At 37.4% G+C, this 25,964-nt stretch overlaps 1 protein-coding gene and 1 long non-coding RNA gene across 2 annotated transcripts in view; one reads left to right on the top strand and one right to left on the bottom strand.

Annotated features, from left to right (window-relative positions):
- LOC145941354 (netrin-1) overlaps positions 1-25,964 on the top strand; it is a 183,286-nt gene that overhangs the window by 88,162 nt on the left and 69,160 nt on the right. The gene's annotated exons all lie outside the window — the stretch shown is intronic.
- LOC145941355 (uncharacterized) overlaps positions 1-25,964 on the bottom strand; it is a 177,861-nt gene that overhangs the window by 90,236 nt on the left and 61,661 nt on the right. The window contains exon 2 of the long non-coding RNA XR_014426169.1: positions 19,699-19,740. This is a non-coding gene — a long non-coding RNA (uncharacterized LOC145941355). The remainder of the gene's footprint in view (positions 1-19,698; positions 19,741-25,964) is intronic.

The following is a 25,964-nucleotide window of genomic DNA, read 5'->3' as shown; positions in this document are numbered from 1 at the left end:
CGATGCGACGCGACGCGACGCGTCGAGCAATTATGCGCGCGCCGAGGTAACCCCGAGCGTGCGATTACTCGCATGCTCATGGCACGTTTAATTACGCGAGTGACGGGACCGTCGAACTTGCCGTCGTCTCGTCTCATCCGGCATTATTAGACAATGATAATGGTGTACACGGGGATTTCTAATGCTTCATTCTCGACGCACGCGCCTTTAAAAGCGCACTAATAATGCGACATAATTCGTCGGGATCTAATTAAAGGGATCCTGCTGGTCTCTTCATCGCGCAAAACGATCCGCTTCCGATTCCACGCGAGGCAGATAATTAAGAATCTTCAATAATAAAACTCTTGGGCACTCGTCTATTATTTTACAGAAATATAAAGAAATACAAACGTTATTTGAATATATTATTCATTGCAAATTTTTTCTTTTAACTACAAGATTTTTTTCAACCGCCCGTACCTTTAATTCTCACGCGCGAAATCACATACTCGAAGACGCGTTAGGATTTGCGCGAATGATTTGATCGGGAACGAACGACAGTGATCGACGCATCGGTGAAGGGAGAAAACTAAGATGACGCGCGGCTTCTCTCCGATCAGGTGGGGGTCAGCGTTTTTTTCCAAACCGCGCGATGCTATGAAAAAAGGGGCCCCCAGAGCATTACTATTCGTCTCAGTCCTTTCGCGGTACTATTATAAAGTGGTTACCAGCTGAGCAACCCCCTAATCTCGATGCATTCAATTTATGTACGTTTGTCTAGGCCTACGCGGACCGCCGCGGGGATAACGATCTCCCGGTGCGAGAAAGCGCGAGCGCTGAATGCAGCATCACGTATATATAAGTATCTGAGAGCATATAGTGCATCCTATAGTGTATAGGTCGTTCGTAACAGTACGGCGGGTCGTAGTGCTTGTCGGTTTAACCACGATGTACGAATATACCCGATGTAACGGCGTAATGCCGTCATAAATCAGGAATCTGTGTCCCAAACGCGCGAGCCTTTCGAAAGGGTGCCCCTGCAAACTTGGCGAATCACTCTTCCTTCTCCCTTTCGGTTCAGGTAGTAATTCTATCACGGCGTGTTTATATATAGTGCGATTTTTCTACGTGTCTTTTTCCGTTAATACATCCCCTTGAAATGTTTACGCGCAATAAAAGGTTGTATCAAAATAAACTGTCTTTAATAAGTCGCTGATGATGTTGCTGTTGCATAATGCGTACTTCTTTGCGAAGAATTTTCCGTTGTAAATTAGTACATTTGTAAGTACTCGGTGAACGAGTTTCGCGCGATTAACTATGTATGTCATCGAGCAGCTTCTCGCGCATATTCTCGAACGGGGGACTCAACTTGTCGCGCAGAGTCGCAAAGGTTAATTAACTCTTTGCGGTCTGGCACGTTTTTAATGTGTCGACCGACATAAATATACCCGCTGCTGAGGACCAGTTGTAAAAGAGAGATGCACGCGCGCGAGCATGCAGTAAAAATTTTACTCGAGACTACCACCACGTTGTTCAAAGGTGTCGGACATAATTCCGGCGCCAATGAAATATTTTACGACTTTTTCACATACACGCGTAAAGCTATCAAAAAAAAAAAAAAAAAAGAATTACTTTCAAAATTATATACATTAATTATTAAATTGTTACTTTCTTGTTGACTGCGAAACTTTTCCTTTTGTTAGGAATGAAATATTTGCACTGTTTCAAGCTGTTATACATCATGTAATAAATAGATTATCAAGAAATGAGCTTAACAATAAAAATAAAAAAACTCAATTAAGTTGTCGTGATATAGAAGTATATAATATTAGAATTCTTATACATTAAAATTAACTGGCTACTTAAATTCTAAAATGTTAACCGATTCATGGCGGGTCGGACCCACCTCTCTCTCGCATAGTGTTTCTGGCCGCAACATTATAAAACTCAAGTATCGTGCCGAGGGTCTGCGCGTGCTCTCGCTGCCGAGAGATAACGAACAGCCTGTATTCTCGTTAGCAGCCATGGCAGCCGTTAAGATAACAACGAGACACGACACTCATTGCGAACGGCCGCTGTGGAAAGAAGATTTAAGCTTGTCTTAGGACCAGCGTAAGTTTCATAAATTAATCTTCTCGGGACGAGGGAAAGGGGGAAAGGAGGAGAACATCGCCATCGGTGTTAGATCGCGTGGGACGGCGCGGGTGTAATTCCATTTTGATGCGTAATTTAAGTTTGAGCTTTAATCGTCCTTCCAACTTGAGATTGCTCCTCCTTCCGTAACGATAATAAATTTAAAATAATTTTGAAATCAATCGGTCGACAGAATGATTCGATTTCGGTTCGCTGGATACGACGACGGTAAGCAAGTGTAATTAAGTTGTATAGAAAAATCTCTACATCTTTATAAAGATATTTGAAATTGTCATTGAAGAAATTTTATTATCCTCGAATGTGTAATAATTTAAGATATCAGATAGATGATTTTAAAACAAGTTGACTTGATCTAATTCTTGGTCTCCAAAGTAAAATCAGAGCGGAATCATAAAGTTGTTTAATGATGATTAATTTGGCGCCAGGAAGATAAGATCTTTCCGAAGGAAAAGCGACTCCGATTGAATAATTTTAACCACGCCCACTAAATAAGTTTAAATTTAACATTATGTTAAGTAGTACGAGCGTATTTGCATGTTACACCACCCACAGGTTCATTTAAATAGTCATGACTTAATATGATCACTCTTGGTAAATTATTTTCACGACATTAAATAATAAGTCTAATCGCGTGCTAATGAATGTCTACTCAACTTGTTTTCGGATAAGAGGGGAGCATATCTAAACGAGATATATCCGAAGCACATTATTTGTTATATAAATAAAAGCTATTTACATTAGACACAGTATCGAATTGGATAAGCTCGAGAGGCGAAATTGCTGTCATAAAATATCTACGAACTTTATTCAATCTCTACGTTGAATCTTGCGATTCACGTGAAACTAGATAGGTAGCGAACAATAATATTTGTCGAGTGCTGTTAAGCTGGCCGCGTGTCCGAAGCATCCACGACGACAGCAACGACGATGACCCTGCTTTATAAAATATGCTTTACAAGATATTCGCGTGCTTCGCTTTTCTCAACATTCTACGTTATTACAAGCTCGAAACACGCGGAAAATGCACATTTCTGCAATTTCTCGTTCCGCCGTTGCACTCGGTATTTCTCTCGGTAACGTTTCCACGGTTAGTGAACTCCGGAATCGGTCCTGCTGTCCGATCCTCCCCCAACTCACGCTCCCTTTTCCTCCCCCCGTCCGCGACAAACTCTCTCCCAAATCTCGTGCTCGACATTTCCGAGGGAAAATACGGCCCCCTGTCGACGTACCGTCAGGTCAGAACAGCGCCGCACGTTTCGAAATTTCCACGGTGACGAATGGAGAGTTCCTCGATCCTCCTCTCTTCTCGATTCCACGTATCTCGTTTTCACTCCTTTTCCGCTTTACTTGTCTGCTTCGCAGAGTCTACCACTTGTCCCGACCGTAAGCTCCTTCGCTTTGACTAGTCCCGAGGGATAAAGTCAGCACTTTCTTAGGAGCTACACTTTATACGTGTGACGCGGATTCTAAATTAGATAGTGATTTATTGTATATCGAGGGTTTCTGAATGCTTTGTGTTACTACTATTACGTATTGCGGGTAATTTGTCTTTTAATAAGACAATTTTAATCTGTTTTTATAAAACTTTATAAAAGTTTTTCAGTAGGTGTCGTCTCTTTTGACTTATTGTTCTTAAAATGATTATATATTTTTCTCTTATTAATTTATCTACTTTGCATGTGAGATGATATAATATAAATCAAATTATAATGATACAGAAGTCTAGTCAAATCATCAAATAATCATAACAAATTCCTAAGAGGTTAATATTTTATATTTTATAATAATATAAAAATTAATTATAGAGAATTTTATATGAGACTATATAGTTCATTATTAGATATTTTTTATATCAAGATATTTTTTATATCAAAGAGAGTTCACTCTACAGTAATGAACTATATAGTCTTATATAAAATTCACAATTAATTTTTATATTTATTATTAATATCTAACAATACCCTTTTTCTGAAGATTATGATTATTCCAACGCTTGTATGTACACATCATGTACTTTGGCAACTAATTAGCATATCGCGAATCTTATGTTAAATCATTTTTGAGACCTCAGAATTACACGGCTATGTTTTCCCGATGTGAAGTAAATATCGGAGATGAAACACGATCGCTCTACGGTTTCTCTTTCTTTTTATTCGATCGCTGTATCTGTTTTTTATTCCTCTCTTTATTTCTCTGTTTCTGTCGTCTGATCTACAATTCTTCCCCTTACTCTGGTCCCGCGTACATTTGTCATAGGAATTTATTTTCTCGCTATACTATACGAGAAATTTATTCATAAAGTCCAGTTGATATCGCTGTAAGAGGCTGTATCGGCAAATGCCAGTGACGTTTCATTATTCAAGATTATATTTTTCACATTAATTTATATTTTTGTCCCCGCCCTTATGCGTATTAATTTCACTGCTATCTAACAAGGGAAATATTAATAGCGTGTGTGTTAAAAAAGAATATTGTAGAAAAAAATATCTTTAGAAAACATGCAAGAAAATTATTCTGATTATAAAATTTTTTTATTATAGATATTACATAATTTTGTTGCTGTCCTCTATGGCTATTAACTGTCCACTCGGCGTAAAATGAAAATCTCTCGCGACTTGCGAGATGTACATAGGTATATATGTATACGGCGAGATGGTTGGGAATGTATTGCATCGGTAGTAGAAACGTCCGATAGCGTCGTAATTTCACGGCTCACTAACGATCGAACTATCACAACGTACCCACTGTTCGTCTAATCGCGTGGACGAGCGTTGCGAGAGCAGTCACGGACAATTATTCCTCGCGCGAAGGGTATATATTGCGACAAGCCGCTTTTATATGCGACCTTCGTGTCGTTGCGTGACACAGAATCACCATTCTACGTCTGGTAAAAATAACATTTGGCGCTGTCAAATCACGATATTCGATCGAGCACACAGCTTCTCTGTTCTATATTATACATCGATTCATTTGCTCACTTCAATCCTGCATCTTCCTTTTATATATCTGTGTCTTAATATTATTTTGCACGCTTGTATGAAGCATCTATTGATTGCGTATAATTACATCTTGCAAAATATCTATTATATGCATAACAAAATTAACTTATTACTTGGTTCTAACTCGCATAATGCTGAAAATAATCAGTCTCCTTCGCTTGATTAAATTTAATAACCACCGATTATAAATCCTTTGAGACGCACGGTTGCCTGCATAATGCAACATCTCGCGGCGAATTTTTATTACCGTTTACACGAGGCCGACCGGTCGGATCGTGTCGTTAGATATATATACGCGGTAGCTGGGTATATATTAGAAACTTCCCCTGTTTGTACAGTACGCGTGACCATGCTGGAACGATACGCGTTTCAACTGTATCTACCCCCGGCACCCAAAGGCTTACCCCGTGTTTACTCTAACCCCGATGGCACCCTCGGGCAAGGGTTGCCTCTCAAACAGAATCGGTCACCGAGACGCTCCCACCCTCCGTGACGCACCCTCCTGGTTCTTCCACTCTGACAAGACTTCGATCTGTATGGCGCGCGCAAAGCGAAATTTCACGCAGTATTAAATTAACACGCCGGCGCTACGGCGGAATTCCTAACGTGACTGAGTCTCGGTTCGGTCGTTGTAGACAGATTGCTCGCCATCGGAGGGGTGACTTGGATCGCCGAAAGTAATTCGTGCGTTTATTTCGCATGGCCGCCCACGTTTGTTATTCGGGGAGGGAATTTGATACAAAAAAATACAGACGATGAATTCCAAGAAAGCCGAATTAATACGATTGGATTCGTTTTTCCGAAATGACAACCGATTAATTGTCGATTTTTAAATTCGAGTAATACAAAAAAAATAAAAATCTTTTTTCGTATAATAATTTTAAAAATCTCGTCTGATATTATCAATCTGAACTAAGGAGAGCGTTTGTACTAAATCTATATCGAATTGATAAATCTATTGCACTTTTCTGTATTAAAGCATTCTTAAACTGACGTTGTTACATTATCAACATTCTTTTTCTCCGTAGTATATTAACTTGTTTGAAAGCGAATTTTATCTCAATGTAATAAATTCATAGACACAATATTTCATATTAGAAAAAAAAAAAAAAGATACCGGTCACGAGCGATTTATCTACCATGACTACGAAGTAACGAGGGCGATTTAGAATCCTTTAGATGAGATATTCGCGGCATACGTGTTAAATCCGGTCATGAAGCGTATCGGTGGTGTTCATATCAAAACTTAATCAATATTATTCCGCCGCGCGATAAACCTGCTTCGGTAGTCGTGCTCAAAAGCAGCTTCGATTCAAGCTAAGGGAGAGACATTGATGAGTCGCTGTCGTCGTCGTTGACGACTTCGTACTTGAGATATCGTGTCGTCGATCGCAGAAGGGAAGTGTCACGATCGCGCTTGGCCAGTTCATTATATCACATTAATCGAATGTCATGAAATTGAATTTCTCGAAGTGATCGTTTCACAAGTACTTTCTTTAATGCGCACTGACAACGAGACGGAAACTTTAAATTTATCATAAGATGCACATAAAATTTATATTTAAAATTATTTTACATAAACTTCAAAAAAAGATAACAAAGTTAAAAATTGAGTCAAAAAACATGGCTTTTTTATAAAGCTATTTAAAAATATTTCGAGAATTATTACTGTTAAAATAAAAAGATATTTATGAATATTTATAATAAATTATTTATATAAATTATGGTTATTTATAAATAGAGATACATGAATTGCTTTTAACTTTCTCGATATAATTTTCTAACAGTATCGCAAGTTGCCCGATATTCCTCGTGAAATAAGCGGAGCGTGGATATATGTATATCCGCGCTCGCACAAGCCGCAAAAGGTGCTTGAACTCGATACCAAAGTGCAAAGCTTTCCTTGCATACTCGGCACACGTTAGCATATTCATTACCCGCCACTTAACCGGGACTTAAACCTCCTGGAGCTTGCGGTGGGATCAGCACTATTAGTGTCTCTCCCTCTTTTTCCCATCCTTTTTCTTTGTGTCTCGCTCGGTCTTTCTTGCTCGTCGCCTCTTTTGCCGCTGCGAAACACACTCGTTCTTCTCACGGCTTTGTGGTGTTTGCTTTGTCTAATCACAAGTGGATTTGTAAGCCAGTCTTTGCGAGAAGGCGGAAGAGAGAGTAGAAAGCGGATTTGCTGGCGAAGTTACAGAAACGTGCTTCGCAAGTTTTATCTTCCAACCTTCTCTCTCCTTCCAGTTTCTCCTATTTATAATCATAATCTTATGTTTGCAAAAAATGGTCATTTAGGAAGAAATAATTAATATTTTGTTACACTTTTGTAACATATTTAATATTGACACTTATCAAACGTGACTTTGTCTCATTTTGATTTTTTTTATATCTCAACTATCATGATTGAATTAAAATTCTATTATTATTGATAATGATTTATTAAAAGATAGAAAATTATAGATTATTTTATATATGTTTTCCAGTAAAGTTCTCTTAAATCGAAGAGTTTATATGTCACTCTATATAGGATATAGGATGGTTAACTAGTTTCTCAAAGTTAAATGCGCAACAGCAGTTGCTCCAGCGGAAGAATGTGGAGCGATGGAATTTAGTTATAATCCAGTTTTGGACTAAGTTGTAAGTTTGTTAGCAAATTGTAATGCAGTTGACGGCTAGCACCGCTTATTTAGTCTACCGTGCGAACGTAAGACTTTCGGTCCACAAGAACGACTTCATCTTCGTGGATAAATAAAAAATTTTATGTAACTTTTTAAGTAACATTGCGTAGAAAGATCCGTCACGATAAAACTTTACAATTTTATTTTATAATCGTTTCAACTTAAATTCATACAGCTCGAAAAAATTGTGGAAGAAAAAGTTTTTACATTTTCTCTTCTATATAGATATTATTTTATATGTATATTACGCAAAATTATTTCTATCAGACAATCTCAATTTAATCAGAAAAGATTTTTATCTGGCAACATTGAAGATCGAGCTGATTCGCAAAGCTGATTCGATTTGCAAAAACGAGCGAGGCGAGAGAAGGTGAAAGGCGTATCTCGTTACCGCGTGGACACGAGAGTGCACTTGCCTATCTTCTTTTAATTTATTCGCGTGTTCTCTTTTGCGCGAAACATTGTGTAACAGAGGGTCTTCGTAGCTCTGCGTGTAATCTTTCTCCTCCGTCGCCTTCGGTGCATTCGCGCTGCACTTAAGACCCGCACGCGTCTCGTTTACTCCGATGTCGCGTTATAACACCGGATCTACCCGGGATTTTAACGAAGCCCCGGTATAAAATCCTATTGAAATTACGTCCCGCTGCGCGCGGACTTGACAGCCGTGGTGAAACAGCGTTGACATTACCCTCGTCATTGAGGAAGATAATTCGACAATTGCGGGCTTCCTCGAAAAAACTGTATTATCTCTTACACACAAATGCTGTTTTTTTTTTTTAGAAAGTATATAAAATGCCGTAATTCTTTTTTCTTTTGTAGGTGATGAGTCTCGAAAAAAGAGCTCGTAAATTTTAAATTAGTACTACTTTAAAGAAGAATAACTCGACTCTAAAATTAACAAATTTTATGCTTTATGATACTTTCATAATTAGACACTATAGGACAAAAATTTTCAATAAAAAATAACAATGAGATAATATATTGAATGATTTTTTTCCTTTATAAGTTACTCGCAACACATAAAATGATTTTTATTGCAAACAATGCAATTAGATTGTTAATAAAGTTATGTCCCTCGATATGGATATTGGACGGTTTTCATTCTCGTGAAGCCTTAACTTTTCATTAACAGATTTTCTGAGAAAGTTCATGATAATAAGCACGAGCATGAATATCGATGCATTTTTTGCTACAGATTATAAGGGGGCACAGTTTTGCTAGCTAAAAAGGGTCGTCTGTATGAGATTTGGTTAATGAGATTAGAGCAATTATCGTGCTCGGAAATGGAGTCAGCAATCTCGAAGGTCTCCGAAAGATACAACTTGACATAATCGTTTAATGTTAACGTGGAAGGCGGGTCCAATTAGAACTCGGATAAGATGCTTAGAGTAAACTTTCCTCGCGGGAACCGTTCCTCCTGGATTTTCAGAAAAGATCGGCGGGAGAGCTTACTGTGCTGAAACTTCGACTACTTTCGAGTAAATCATCCCCTGAGGAGATACTCGATAAACAGCCGTGAAAAATAAGATGGCGAAAAATGAAGTAGAAAATGAGATACGGGAAAATTAATTGATTTTGATTAATTGTCGAAAGGACGTGCAGAAGAGAACGGATAATGAGAAACGAGACGCAAAAGACGTCGATATCGCGAATTATCAATCTCGCGTCGTTGTTTTATATTGCGTGACGCGCCATTTATCAAATCATGTTTACTCGATCGAAAGGTTCTTTGAGATTTATTACGTAGACAAATAAAGAACTGCTTATGTTATTTTGAATTATCCTAAGCTTTTTATGAGATGAATTATTTTCCATTTTCCTTTTAATTATTAATTGAACGTATTGACAGAAAGAGGGATTTGTGATGTATTTTCAAACTTGTCAAATTTTTCCATCATCAATAAAGTAAAGATTGTTTTTAATTCTATTTATTTTAAGTTTCATTAATAAAAAAGATAGCATATTTAACTCTTGCTCCGTGTTTAAGGATTTTTTAAACAAATTATGTCTCCTTTTTCCAATCTCTAGCAAATACAGTTGAAAAACTATTATTAAATTTAATAAAGCGAATACTAATAAACTCACGAGTCTCAAATATAAAATTCACACGTACTTCCTAGGACACAACGCGTATGTCCCGTTGACGGATGCTCTATCTCTCTATATATATTTTTCTCACTCTCGCTTTCCATCGAGTCGTTTTATTACCCGTCCTTAGAATCTCGCAATTATCGCGAATACCACCGGCGAGCTTTACGACGTATAACCAAAGCACGTCGCCCGCAACCCTCCCATTTATTACCGTCGTGTGCATTTGCATGCGAATGTACTCGCCAATGCACAAACGAATAAAAGCCGGGTTTACTGTTCGATTAGCGGGTAGCCACAACGCGGGTCTCCGTTGTACCGCAGCCGGTGACGAGCCTTCAAAACCTCCTATTACCCATCTATGTATCTACTTATACAACACTTTCAGGCAGGTCACGTAAAGGTACCTGTTCAAAAGGTATCGACACGCGCTTCGAGAATATAAACAATGTCTAACATATGTGACCGGTTTCTAAATAAGGTTACTTGACTCCTCTGATTTCTCACTGCAATTATATCGGATTATAATATCAGAATGAGAATCATGCGTGATTCGTATACATTTTGCAACGTCTATATCTATCGAAATAAATTAATTTTTTCGCATATATCTGTGCTGAAATAGGCTTATGAAATATACTAGCAATTTTCTTTTCAAAGTTTGTGAATTAATAAATGATTAAAAGTTTTAATCAAATGCGAGATCTATTTTCACCGGAAATGTACAATATATCAGTTTATATCATTCTTGCATCTATATAATAATGTTTTCATAGTAATATAATTACATGAGCCTTTTTTCTTAAGCCTTTTTCTTTTCGTTGAAAATCGTGACAATTCTGATAACTATTTAAATTATTTTTTACCCTTTTTTTATCATAAATCTGATCTATATAGTATACCTATGCATAGTATACCTATTCAATTTAATGGGAAACGTTCCTGTTTGCAATTTATTTACGATTACACAGTGTCGTTCGCATTATCGTTCGTACTGTTCCGAGTTGAATAAAAACGGAGAATATACAGGGCGATCTCGCGCAAAAGGATGTCGTCGTCGAAAGTAAACCGCGGCTCGTACAAGGGAAAACATAGAGCGAGGAAGGAAAGGCGATAGATCTCTCCCCGTACACCTGGCAACAAGACATTCCGCCCGGATGTAACCTCCGCGATGTATAACATCGACAAAACGAAGAGAATCAGTGTCGAGAGGAGGGCACGTCCGAGAGCAGAAAGATGGTTAGAAGGAGAACGCAAGATGAGAGGAAGGCAATAGGAGAGAAAGGTAGCGAAACGCGCACGAGGAGCTAAGAAGCGCATTATGTGCAGGTTGCAGACTCACCTTTGTTTGAACACGCAGTCTCTCAGCCTCCTTCCTCTCTTGTCTCCTTTTCTCTGCATATTCCATTCGCTCTCTCTCTTTCGCTCCGTCTTTCTCTCTGTTTCTCTCTTTCTCACTCGTTCACTCTTTGAATCCTTCTCCGCGGATACAAGCACGCGTTTATACTCTTATGCACCGGGATGAGTGCGTGTGTGTGAGCGCGTATTTATGCGTTCTGCCCGCACCCCGAGGGAGTTACGCGCGCGATTTATGCGTGTGCGTGCGACGACGTTGGTGCGCGCAGTGAAATTTATAAACGTGCGCGCACACATCTCTCCGTTTGTGTTGGGGAGATACCTTTATGTCCGAGGAGCATCTCGCGAGATGTAAGAGAGGAGAGTATCGGCAAATATTCTTTCTCTCTCTTTTTTTTTTTCGTCTGGTGGAATCTTCGCGATCTGTGGTTTACTGATTTTCTTAAATTCCATTTCTAGTTCTACACAAACACACACACTCGCCTTGATCGTAAGCTAGACACATGATACGAGAGCTTTATTTATTTAAAATATAGCTTTCGTTGGTATGGAGATAAATATATAGCGAGACACACCTATAATATAATCCCTTAGGTTTATACAATTAATTATTTGTTTAAATTGAATTAATTAATTAAATGGATAGGTCTTGAATTTTATGCGTATTTCAGAAACCTATCAAAACAAATTGTATAGACGGCATGAGAAGAATTTTTGTATCTTACATTTAAAAAAATGTATATTTTATATTTTAATTTTTTTCGATTTATTTCTTGGAGAAAATTTCGGATAAATGTACACGTTCTCTCAATTTTACAAGGAAAAGATAAAATGTGAAATTATCTAATGGATATCGCAGAGGGAATTCGGGATAGCAAATCATCCTCAGACGCGCATCCTCTTGCACACTTTAATTATTTTATCCATTCGGCGAAAAAATCTTGAATTTTGAAGACGCGTGTTTTTTTGGACATCTGCGTCAATCGCGGTGAATCTTCGCAACACGCGATGATGCAATAAAGTTTATCCGCGTTGTGTTATTCGAGTTACAGGCTAAGAGGGGATGAATTACGGTGGAATATTAATCCTGACGGGCGCGAGAGAGGATAAAGAGATTTAAAGTCCGCGGTAATGGCTCCCAGCTTCTTTTTTTATCGCGTACGAATTATGTGCTTGCATAACGCGCATGCTGTACGTTCTGAAATTAACCGCGCTTCGCGTCGGGATTTCTCTTAAAAAGGAAAAGATCATCGTTACAATTGGCAAAACGGGGCTCGGCCCGCAAACCGGAATCTTCTCCTTGAACGACGTGCGTTCGCACACACTTCATCGTCGCGTAGAAATTTCGAAATACGATCGCGCGAACGCGTGTTTATTCGAGCGTATTACATAAATATCGCGTGACAAGTGTGCGAGATTATTAATTGATATGAAACAAGAGCGGGATGGATGTCTCTCGCGCTGATCGCTCTATCTCGCTCGAGATCGCGGCTAAAGGATCACTCTTCGCAAGGGAGCGGTTAATTAAATTAATCGATCAGAACTTGGCAGACACACACACAGATACATGTATGTGAATATATATATATATATATATATATATATATATATATATATTTCTGTGGCTGCGAACGCGCGATCATAATTCGATTTTATTCGTCGCCCGCGTTTATCGCTCTGTTGCGTTTATTACCGTTCGCAACCGGTCGACGAATTTAAATTTAATCCCCCTGAATCAGACATCGATAATCGTTGAATAGCGCTGTCAGATACAATCATGTAAATCGTGGCAATAAGATTAATAACGTGGAATTCAACTCGTCACCTTTCTGTAACGTCCATTCGCTACGATCGTTCAAACATTTTCCACTATACTGTTTGAAATAATTGTCCCACTTTTTTCTGTCCCTACACATTTTTCTGTCATATTTAATTCTGCAATTGCTGTAGTTAAATAAATTCACTCCAACAATCGCGAGATTCATGTCTCGTTGTCAGATAAAATTGTGAAATAAGAAGTCGAAGAGAAAGAAAGATTCGCTTTTCTTTCGAAGTCGCATGTGTACAGCTCTCTCGTAAGAAGTCACTTTATACCTGATGTCTACGCGGTTGCATGGCATCAACGTGACAGTCGCGACGCGTTTCGAAACGCGTTACGTGACACGAGCCAATCCTGTCACGCGATACACTCAAAACGGCTCAATCCACTGTCCGAGAGAGTCGAGAGCACTTTGGCCACTGATACCCAGGGCACTTTGCTTCGTCATTAGCACCTACGAAAAAAAAGTCCCCGACGCATCCGGCAATCCTGAGCTTCGCTTTCACGCCTGATGCACTTACCCGGGTGCATCATCTACATCTCCCGATATGCTTGCGCGAGTATACGGGTACACGTAATTGCGCGCATAATTTAAGGGCACGGCACCGTGGATATATGACTACCGGCACAAGTGTTGCAGAAGCGACCAATGAATATACATGCATGCCTTCGTTTCTCGCGGAGAAAAGAGAAACGCGCGAAGAAAGCCGAGAGGAAGACTGGTAAAATGCACAAAGAAGAGAGCTGTGCTCTGAAAAGGCGGGGAGCGAATCAGTGATATAGTAGGAGACAAAGAAAAAGGAATGCAAAAGATGATACAGTGACGGAGGAAACGGCCGGATAACGAAGGAGTTGACAGGGGAAACGAACGCATATATCGCGAGATGTATAGGAAGGAAATGAAGGCGCGCGAGGAGCGAAGAAAGGAGAAACGATGGGAGAAAGAGGGAGATGACAGAGAGGTACTTTAAGAAAACCGATCTGTCCATTCATCAGCGGACGATTAAATTGATAGTTCGCTGCCACGCGAGCGTCGGAGACCAGCCACGATTTTCGATGCCTTCGGCTACGAAACTTTGTGTCCTCCGCTTTCTTTCTTTCCCTCGCCTCGCGTGTGTGCGCTTTTTGTTTTTCACGAGATTTAGATTATTTCCGGAAAGAAAAAAAGATGTATTTTCTTTTTCCCTCGCCGAGCCTGATTTATCGCGCGATAATTTGCGCGCGATCGACCGAATGCAATGTCGCCGAGAAGAGAAGGAATGCGGGATTCAGAAGGGGGAGGGAGGACTTTAATTTAGGGGGATGTTACTTTAATTTAGACGATAATGAAGGCGACGCGATATCGCATGCAAATGTTGGTTAATCTCTCGATAGCTCACGCTACTTTTAATTTACGTTCGAGATTCCTAATCTCGTTCTTTCGTGAAATCTAGCACCGCTTTTTATTAAATGCTACACGTAAATATAAATACAACGTCGCGATGTTGCCCAACACTAATAGATAGTGCTTATGGAGGCTTAATGGAAGAGTCATTTCTGACAAGACAGACATATCGTCACAAATGCGTCTATTATCGGACACTCTGTATAAGGTTTGTAAGGATTGCAAGTCTCTCTCTCCCTCTCTCTGGTGTGTATTCTATAAATTCATTTGCATCATTTAGTGGCTTGAAGCTCATAAAATTTCTTAAGATTCAATGATATCGCGCGACGATGAATCTTAAACCTATCTTGGAGCTTGGATAATATATACATGTATATGGCTCTTCTCTCGCTCTTTTTCTACTCCTTCCATAACAATCACTCTTCTTTTCGACCCGAGCGCGACTAGTCACAGACTGTGAATGAGAAGAGGGGAAGGGGGGATTACAGGTTCCCCCACAAGCCACTTAGGATCAATTAGCGCGAGGCACGAGAGAGTGGGCGAGACGAGAAAAGGAAGAGGAATTCGAGAAAAAACGAGGGGGAACGGGGCAACGTGAAACGGAGCTTCGAATCCCATGAATGGAGACGTCATCACTCGTAGTTTTGATTGGCCGTGAGTAGAGTGGCTGTATGGAATACGAGACGTTGACGAGTGAGAAGGGAATCTGGACGAGTCGAGAAGGTTCGCGATGGGGAGAGCTGTTGCTGCTGGGACGAAAGAGGAGAGGAACCCGTAATAAATACATGGGAGGTGTAATGGGGGGGCGAAACCTGATAGTCGAGCCTACCGCGATATCTGTATGGTGTCGCGTGGCAAAGTACTATGACGTTCGGCAGCTGGAAAGTCGGAGACGTTCGTCGAGAATATCTAATGGTCTCGCAATAATTCCTTCCGCGCGATTGAGTTTTTGCGGTGCAAAAGTTTTATGGCAGAGTTCTAAGATAGTTCTTAATAGGCTTAATGTAACTCTCCTTAATTCATGATAATGACACATCGAAGTCGAGATATATTGTATAATGTATGAATAAAGATTAATGGAAATTAATTAAATGGTACAAAAATGAAAAAATTTTAATCTTTCTACAGTAAAAAATGCAAAGTATTCATCATTTTGACAGATCAGTCTTTTACGACAGCAAAGGATTAATATTGAACTAAAGTAAAAATTAGTAAAAAAAAACATGTGTATAATTTATATTACATAGGATGTTTTAAAAATTTCTGATTTTTCACCGAATGCTAATTTTTATATATATCAAGGGAAGGAAAAAATACTTCAACGTTAAACTCTTTAGAGGAGCACGAGGCTATCAATTTTTTGCTGCGTCATGATACTTTTCTTCGAGACACGCAGGATGCATCGATACGAGAGAGAGTCGAGCGCTGCTTGGATCCGCCGATGGTTTCTTAATGCAAATTTGCGGTCCTATACCGAGCGATCTGCTTCTGGCGTCGTGATCTCGCGCATTTACTCGCGTTTGAAACGCGCTGACGAGCAGAGGGCTTCTTCTCTCCAACCGGTCGATCCCCGGATGTCGAACACGAGCTGCTCCGTCTCGAGAGTTAATGACACAGCCGGGGCTAAGCCCGAGTACTTTGCCGCGATGCGGTATCCATCATTCCGTGTCGAGAAAACGCATTCTCGAGAAAGCGCGGATCGATAGCGGGAAGGTCGGCCGATTACGAATAATTGGCGCCGATCGCGGCTCTCTCTTTCTCTTTCTATCTCGCTCTTCTCGCATAACGAAAGAAATCGGCCAGCTCCTCGTGTAATTGGCGGGTTGGCAGCGGCGTTGGACGATCATGACGTATTTGGCGCGTAACCGAAAGGCTCAATTTGTCCAGCACCGATGAACGTCTATCTTCCGCCGCCGTGTAGGACTTGGCAAGATTTATGATTCGAGGAGAGAACCGAATTGTGTTGTCGAGCATAGCGAAATTATTCCGAGTATGATTATCGATAATTGGCGGGTGCCGACTGACTGTTCGCGAACGATTGAACGAGTATTCTTCTTCTTATCAAGGATTGATCGATTAATCTTATTCTTATCAAATGATTTGGGTCGATAAATAAATATTTCGTTAGTTTTAGTTGCAAACTGTGGTATCGCATTCCTATTTTGAAAAGATATCGTTATTATATTTTGCAAAAGTATACAGATATAATATTTCTTCTAAATGTAATATTCTTTTTAAATAATTTATCTTTTAATTAAATTTCCGCGTTTCATACAAATCTGTAATCTCTCTTTTTGATTGATTTATTGTTTTGCAATAGTAAATTCAACTTTCAATATTCGCGCTCCACTTTAAAATCATAATATGAAAATTATGTATGATAACTGCTTTGATAACAATTTCAACACAGCATTAAAGATTGGATAATATCGTCAAATCGATATTATCCAATCAGCTGATATTTTAATGAAACGTATAAGGAGAAATTACTCGTCTTGGGAAGACGCTCGTCGAATAAACAATCAGCATCTGTTCGAACCGATGACGAGAAAGTCGATAGTACATCTGGAGAGTATCAATCAAAAAAGAAATTCTCAGAGAGAAAAGCAATATCTGATAATCGATAATATATACGATCATAAAATATTTTTTCCAATTAACAAAATTTATTTAGAAGAGGACGATTTTTCCTGAAATATTCACTTTTATTACATAATTTTATTTATACGAATCGAATTCAGTTATATAATATTCATTATTCTGCGGACGACTTGTTAACGATATCTCTTATCTATGAGAATGCCACGGAAATTTATGGGTAACCGCCTATATATATCTCTAGCGAAGTTCTTCCTAGGGTCTGCTGAAACTGTCTGTTTTCCCTTCGTCTTGCGTTTCTCGCAGTATCGCGTCTTACCGAAGAATGGCCCCCCCGTGAAAACAAAGTCGGCGATGAATCTAGATTTATTGAGAGATATTCAGGGATGAGTGTTGGGTTTCAATTAAATATGATCGATGAAGAGACCCTTCTGCAGGCCGGGATTCCCCGCGGATACCAAACGAGGGATGGCGCGCGAGCGATAAATATTTTCGTCCGCTATTTGTTTGCACGACCCGCCGGGCCGTGAACTTTTCCGCGCCAGATTGCAGTCGACTGTAGCAGGGCCCAGGCGTGTGTCTCTGCAGGCGCCGTAAACGCGTGACGCGTTAAGGAGATTTAAGCGATGCGTGCAAGACCGCACGTATTGTGTGTGTTTAGATTCGACGGTGATTTAATGCCGACACGCGTTTCTGCGCGCGAATAAGCGACGCACATGCAGCTCGCCTTGCATCTCTCGCATCCCTCGCATCCCTCGTTCTCTCTCTCTTCGCCTATAAATTCGCGACGCGAATCCCGTTGAAGGGAAATAGGGCAAGGATCTGAGGATATTTTCCAACCAACCCTGAACGAATTTTCGTAAACTTATATATATTTTTTATGGCGATCTCACGCGAAGTGTCATCTCGTGTAGTTGAACATTTTCATTTATTTGCAATGTATAAAAGTATGGCTCAAGATGCAATTACTTGTTAGGTTGTCAATTTGTCAAATGTTTTTTAACTATAATATATAATATCTGGATTTAATATTATACATATTAAATATATGTGACATCAAGTTTATAAAATTCTTTGGAATCAGGTTTTAGAACGTGCATAGATATTTTCATATATAATCCGAGGAAATAAAAAAAAATCGAATATAGATAAACAACATCTAAGGGTAACTTAAAATTTTTTTTTATTAGAAATGCTGATATGTGAATAGTATTTTGTACAATTACAAATTTTTTTATTACCGCTAATAAATTAGCATCGTAATTAAAAGCGTGAAAAAATCAAATTTTATACTCGCAATTTAATCAACACAAATTGCACGTAAGAATATTTATATGTCTCGTCTCTTTTAATTTTTATTATACCTGGAAGTTGATGGCACACTCGCACAGGAGAAAGCCGACCCCTTTTAATGCTGTGTTGAAATTGTTATCAAAGCAGTTATCACATAATTCTCACCACATTACGATTTTAAAGTGGAGCGCGAATATTGAAAGTTAAATTTATTATTGCAACAATCAAAAATATCAGTACACATATCATATTATTACAGTAAAAATATTTTTTCATATAAAAACATAATAAAATAATAATTTTTTATATAGAAAAAATAATTATAAAAAATTTCAATCTGAATGCATCATGTATTAGCTCTTACACAGCGTGTGTAAATAGAATTCGCGCCAGTTTTACCTCCGAAAGTATTTCACACGTCATCGCGAAACTACGGAATCGTCGCGGTTTAATCCGGAGAATCTCAAGTCGATAAATTATAAAAGCGTAAAAGCAGAAACGTCAGCTCTCATGCACGCCTCCCATGTTTAAAAATTGCTCGATATAGTCCGCTCGGAACGTTTATGATCTCAGGATCGCGCATACGTCTCGTGTTTTGTAAAGAGGAGAACGCGTGACGATATCCAGATGTCGGGATGCTGAAATACCAGCGACAACTATAAGTAAGACTAAACGCGAGACATTCCGAGGCGTCGCGACGACGTAATTAACGCGATTATCTCGTACGAGGAAAGAAGGAGAAGGAAAAGGAGTTGGAACGGTGCCGGTGATTTCGTGTGGGTGCAGCTGTCCCTCGGGCTCTACCACCTGCTGGCCGGCCGTTCATAAAACCCGCTATTATACGAGCGAATTCGCTCGTAAACGTGGACAAATGAGGGGCTAATCCGATATATCAATTGGCAGCTTCCAATAAATTCGATTATTAATCGGCCATTCGGGACGCGCCGGCCTGAGAGTAGGTAATGGGCCGCCGCGATAATTTATATGGGTTCTTATCGTCGCTCTGAGAATCCGCCGGGGCGTATATTTTGTCGTCGCGTTCACGGCGTTAATTAGCGATGTGGCGCGAAATTGGCCGAGCGCGAGAGATTAGGCGCCGCTTCTTGCTTCTCGCGGTTAATTGACTGTCGAAACCTGCTGGTTCGGTGAAAACGATCTGAATAACCGGTCCCGATAATGTTGCAAATCTTCGCTTTTCGGAAACTTATGCCACAAGATTATTTTCGGGTTATCTCAGAAAACGCATTTACTTCGTGTATATATTGTCTCATTTCGAGACGCCAGCTTCACACACACTCTCATTACCGCTATAGAAATGTTATAAAATTTTAATAATTTTTCACTCACCGATACGGGCAATAGCGGAGTTGTAGTACACAGCACATTGATCTGAAAACAAAATATTTAAATTATGTATATACGTGTGTGTGTGTGTGTGTGTATACATATATATATAAATGTTTTTATTTTGCATACCTCACAGTTGCCTCCCCGGGCCTCCTCCTCCTCTCTTGGTAGCACTCACGATACTCGCGATAACACGAATAATTACGATCGCCCGACACTTTACACGGCACTCCCGACACGCGAAACTTTACACGGCACTCCCGACGCGACGCGTGAGACACACGCGTATCTCGCGCATTGCACTTGCAATGAGAGAAAACGATTCGAAAACTGTAATCGCGCGAAGCAACAATCCGATCGGCACTCGAAAATCTCGCAGTCAAACTCGCGCGCAGCTTATCAGCAATGCTACCTGTAACAAATAAAATACATACATATATTAGAATAATCTTATTGTTTACTTCAACGGTTTTTTTATCCTCGATATTTGCATCCAAGCAGAATTATTAAGGCTATAAAGAGATAATAGCAGGTTTTTTGTTGTTATTTGTCAATCAATACAATCAATGATGTTATATTAGAAAAATAATCTTGATTTCAAACTTGATAAAATTAAGGAATTTTGTTAAAATTAAAATTTTTTTAAATGATAAAAAATAACATATAGAAATTTTCGAAGGGCGAAGCGAGATGCTGCATGAATCGATTTTTCAAAAGCAATTTTTTTTGTTTAATGATCATAAAGCTCTTAATAATTTATAGATTCCTAACGAAATTGTACACCACAAACTTCACGATACGTCGCGCGATAGAAAAGACAGTACGATTCTTTTCGACACAATAATCAGGGATAATTTATAAGGATCGTATGCTAATTTGGCGCGGAATATTTTCGAGAGTCGCATTTACGTCGACACGACGGGGATAATCGATCACTGCTTAATGAATAGTGAAGCAAAACAACACGAATGATGAAAAATGAAGTGATTAGTATTTCGAAGAGATCGGTTCATTCGAAAATCCCCTCTTTTCACGATGTTGGAACTTCTCGACCGATCGATCGAATATCCCGCATCGAATCTAATCGAACATGATGTCTTTATGTCCTTTCCTTCTCGGAAATGTCACGTGAACTAATGCTGCTATTACAAGATTGAAATGTCTCGCGGTGCAAAAACGATCAGCGATATTAATTGATTATGCGATCGCGAAAGGATACACACTCGACGCAAAACGCGAGAGGAAATATATAATTACAAGAAGCGAACGCGCGAAGCATGATATCGGTTTTTTACTCGAAGGTCTAGCTGGAAGCAGAACGACATTCGTGTGCACTCAATCTGTATCGTTTGGAACACTTGACAATTAATCCCTCGAGAAGTTGCATTTGTCAGACGTTCGTAAGTACACTTCTGAGCTCTTGTAATGGTAAAAATCTCTGAAAGATTGTACAGAGCGATGCACAGATACATATCTATACTCTTCATATGTATTATATATGTGTGAGAGGAAAGGCTCAACTTTTTCAAAAATATATCATCATCAATATATCACGATCAGCTCTAAAAGAAGGTAATTCAACGGCTTTCTAAGGTGTGAAAATAATTTAAGTGCCTCTTGCCTATATATCTCTCTGCAACGTTACGAGTACGCTTTTAGCAAGTTATAATAAACGAGGTGTGAATTTGGAGTTACGAACAAATCTCTGAGATCAAGTACATTTACAGTTTGACCTAGAAACCTCGCGCGATCTTGATTTTAATCTTTATTAATTTAGAGTCGATTTCTCTCGTACTAAAATATATCAAAGATTTTCAGATGTTAAATTATACAAGAATATGTAAGGTTCTTGCGCGAACTATACTTCTGAATTTATATATATATATATTATTAAATAACAAAATCTAATTTTTCATATAAAAAAATCACAAACTATTTGTATTTACTTATTCGATATTTTAATTATTTTAGGTTTAGTTACTTAATCGCCTCGATCTCAGAAATAGTAAAACTCAACTCAGATTTGTCAAAGAAGATTTGTTTAATATTAAAATAAAAAAATTTATCGGTTATTTTTATTATTCGGTTTTCTTATTATTTCGCATTATAACATACACAATATAAATATGTAAGCTAGAATTAACGATAGATATATCCACGGATCGCAACACATTCGCGCGCGTGAAAACAGATTAATTGTAAGTTGGGTTATGTTGGCAAGAGATTTTGCATCAAATTTTTCGCGAAATATGCGTTTCGAACAATTACCACTACATATTAACGTTGAAATTATGATATGCGATTGATAAATATTACAATACAAAGGTTAGAAATCGTTTCTAACGATTATGCTTACTAATTAATCACAGCGGGACGCAGCTCCAACTGCCTGATACTCGCGGCGTTTCGGTAATGGCCGCTATTCGCTACGAACATCGGCAACTTCATTCTAATAGCGCGCGCGCGATACTATATACATGTATAATATTAATAATTAATTAAAACTTGAAGGAGATTCGTTCGAAAAGATATAGCTTTAGAAAGAAAAAATATTAATCGAGAATAAGGTATTATAACATATTATTTACAACGTATTACTATTTTATAACTTTTACCATATTATTATTTTAAAATTTAATTAGTAAATTATAACATACACAATATAAATATAAATAGGTAAGCTAGAATATTTAATTAGCAAATTTTATTAATATTTTTTGACAGAAAAACCAGCTGATTAAGAAACATTGAGAGAGAGAATATCTCTTTCTCCGCAATAATATTTTTTCTCTCGTATTTATAGAAATGTTTTCAAGATGTCTTGTGTATTTGAAGCTTGATTATTGTAAAAAATAATTAATTTGTTATATAATTAATTTGTTGTATAATAATTATGTATAATATATTTGGATAATTTGTCAGTGTATCTACCGAGCAATCACAACGTCTGATTAATGTCTTATATTACTACTGAAAAAAAATTAATTGAAGCTCTACATGACATATATGATTAAAGCGTCAGTTGATTAAAGCGTTAATTTACTAATTAATTTTTAAAATAATGTTATAAAAATTAAAATAATATAATATGTATTAAATAATAGGTTATATAATACTTTAAACTCGATTAATATTTTTGACAGTTATCAGCTGATTTCTGTCAAAAAATATTAATCGAGAATAAGATATTATAACATATTATTTACAACATATTACTATTTTAATTTTTTAACATATTATTATTTTAAAATTTAATTAACACATTAACGCTCTAATCAGCTAATTTCTGTGAAAAAAATTAATCGAGTTTAAACAAATTTTATATTATTTTTTTTTAATATCATTTTTTTAACATAAAACCGAAGAATGGCGCGCGCGTAGCGCGCGTTTGTGTTGTTCTAGTATGTAAAAAAAAAAAAGATATATTATACCGAATCAATGAACAAGTAGTATTGATACCTCTACAAAAGGAATCTTATATATACATAATAAATTGATCTTAACGATATTCTCAAATGATGTCCAAAGATTAATCCCCTAATACGCGCGTCACCAATTATGTATCATCGAGGCCGAACTTTAATTGCTAAACAAGCTACGTCTATCGAGATTTATCGACAGATGCTCGACGTGTGAGGCGCGTTAAAAAAATAGATTCACTACAACGCGTAATAATAATGTTGCCGCAAGAGGAAAGTCTAGGAATCATTTCTGAAATTGAATATTCGCTCCGCTCTGGCAGAATCGCAAAGCGAACAAGGCGGAAGAAAACAAGGAGGAAGAGATCGGCAATCCTCGAACGCGCGATAATCCCGCGAGAAGATTTCCTAGCCTCCGGCGCAACGGCTTCGTCCTTCCTCCTCTCCTGAGGAACGAATGCGCGTCAGGAGGTACTTACGGCCGATATATCTCTCGAATCGAATGGAGAATACGTGTTTCGCCTTCGCCCCGGGACTGATAACGGGTGTCGCGATCGGGTTTGGCGCGATTGCAGACACCGATACTTAACGAAGCTAAATTGTCAGAAAAAATGTCGCCGGGCATATTTTGCGCCTCGTTCCGACTGTGGCTCTTCTCTTATTTTATTTGATCGAGATTTTTGATATAGTTTGCTTATCTGCTTTATCGCCAATCGAGTAATTTTATTTTATTTTATTTTCCAATTTCACAAAGACTATATTATACAAGTAATTAAAAGTGCTTTAAATAAACCAATAATTTTCCAATAAAAAATAATTTCTAATTATTAATTTAAATTTTATTTTCCAATTTCACAAAGACTATATTATACAAGTAATTAAAAGTGCTATAAACCAATAATTTTCCAATAAAAAATAATTTCTAATTATTAATTTAAATATAACATTGTATTGTTTAGATCATTTATATCAAAGATCGCAATTAGTGGCTTTATTATGTTAGAGAAAGCTTACTTTGATTTAACTTCATTAATACTTTTGACTATATACGACTTATTTTCATAAATAATAATTAAATATCATATTTCATAAATTATAATTAAAAGAATATTTAGAAAAGGGAAGCATTTTGATAAATGTGATTATTTATCAAGCTTTATTCGGGCGAGTTTCTTAAAAATAAATATTCCGAGTTATCGTAGAAAAACAGTGGGTCGCTTGGAAAAACAAGATTTTTCCAAAGCTCAAGTTTTTCTTCAGCGTTTCAAGCAAACAAATTCTGTTTGAATAGAATCTACCATCGCTCAAAGACTTCATCAAAGTGAAGCAAAGAATAAGTGGATAAATACACCGTCTTACTTATTACAATTTTTAAATTGAAGAATCGAGAGATTAATGTTTGTAATTTTAATGAAAATATTTCTTTGTATCGTGCACAGTTGGAAAATTTGTGTTTTCTTGTTAAAAACGGTCCCCGTTAAAATTTTTGTGTTAAATATTTAACACATTCATGTGTTAAATTAACATATTGCTGTTGTGTTAATTGAACTCAAATGTTAAATTATTAAAATAACTGAAAAAAAAGTGTAAAAATAACACAATGTGTATTTACTTTTAATTTTACACAATAAATATGTTCGATATTATTAGTGACAAGATTTATCTGTTAAAATTTACAGAAAAAAATGTTAATTTTATTTTATAATATAAGTGGGGATGATAAAATGTAAAATGAACAATTTTTTTAGTTAATTTTTACGTTAAAACTATGTTAATTTAACACAAAATTGATTTTAAGTTTACTTGAAGTTTGCATTTATTTTATGTTAAAATATTAACACAATATTCGTGTCATCATTTAACATATCCGTATTATGTTAAATTAACACAAAAATTTCTGTGGACCGTTTGGGACATGTGATATTTGTTAAATTTAACACAAATTTTTCAACTGTGTGTTTGTAGAGATTTAAGTTATTTGTTTTTTGTCAGCATGATCAACTTATGATTTCTTCAAAAATACAATATATTATAAATAGAAATAGAAAGATCTGATATTTAAAGATATTAAGATAGATTTTCTTATACTAGCAACATATTTATTTATATCTATACTACGTTCTATTAAAATGTCTGGTACTTTCGATACAGTATATGTATATGTGTAAGTAAATTGATATACGTGTTGTAGACTATGTATTAAACTTGGCGACCAAACTTTCACAAAGTGCAATAGCTTTGAACACAAATTACATGGAGAATCGGCTATTTAGATGCGAAACCGTGGTCATCAATAATTTCACTCATCTCTTCCTATCGAAATTGCCAAACAGTAATCTAAGACCTAAGTCTCTAAACTGCCGCGTGGTCAAAATTCTTCTTCAAAAGTAACTTCCATGGATAGCAGTTTTTATGCAAATGTGCATCCATCAATGCATTACGAATGCAAAGGTATCTTTACATCTTTTCATTTAGAGGAACTTTAAACAAATTAAAAATTTTCTTTTCTTAATTTTAATAAGTGAATTCTTAATGTGTATGTATTATAGAGATTAAGTGTTAGATATATATAAATTAATTTATTTATGAAAGTTATATAATTGATTTATATATAATCGCGCTCTTAAACCGATATGTGTCATATAATATGCGAGTATTAAAATCTGCTAAGATTAACTGAAAACGATTTGCAATCGCAGAAAGTGACAGATTGGACGGGCTTATCACTCTCGAATGCCAGTAACGACGTCTTCGTCGACGTTAACTGTTGACACGCGAAGGAGAAAATTGAGAAATAGAAGAGAAACACCAGACGAGCATTCCCGAGACCAATTACCGCGACATATC

This window comes from Prenolepis imparis, unplaced genomic scaffold (genome assembly GCF_030444845.1).
Source record: "Prenolepis imparis isolate NDT839.2.m4 unplaced genomic scaffold, iyPreImpa1.0 SCAF_10, whole genome shotgun sequence".
NCBI classification, from domain to species: Eukaryota; Metazoa; Arthropoda; class Insecta; order Hymenoptera; family Formicidae; genus Prenolepis; species Prenolepis imparis.
This window is presented reverse-complemented; position numbering and strand designations above follow the sequence as displayed.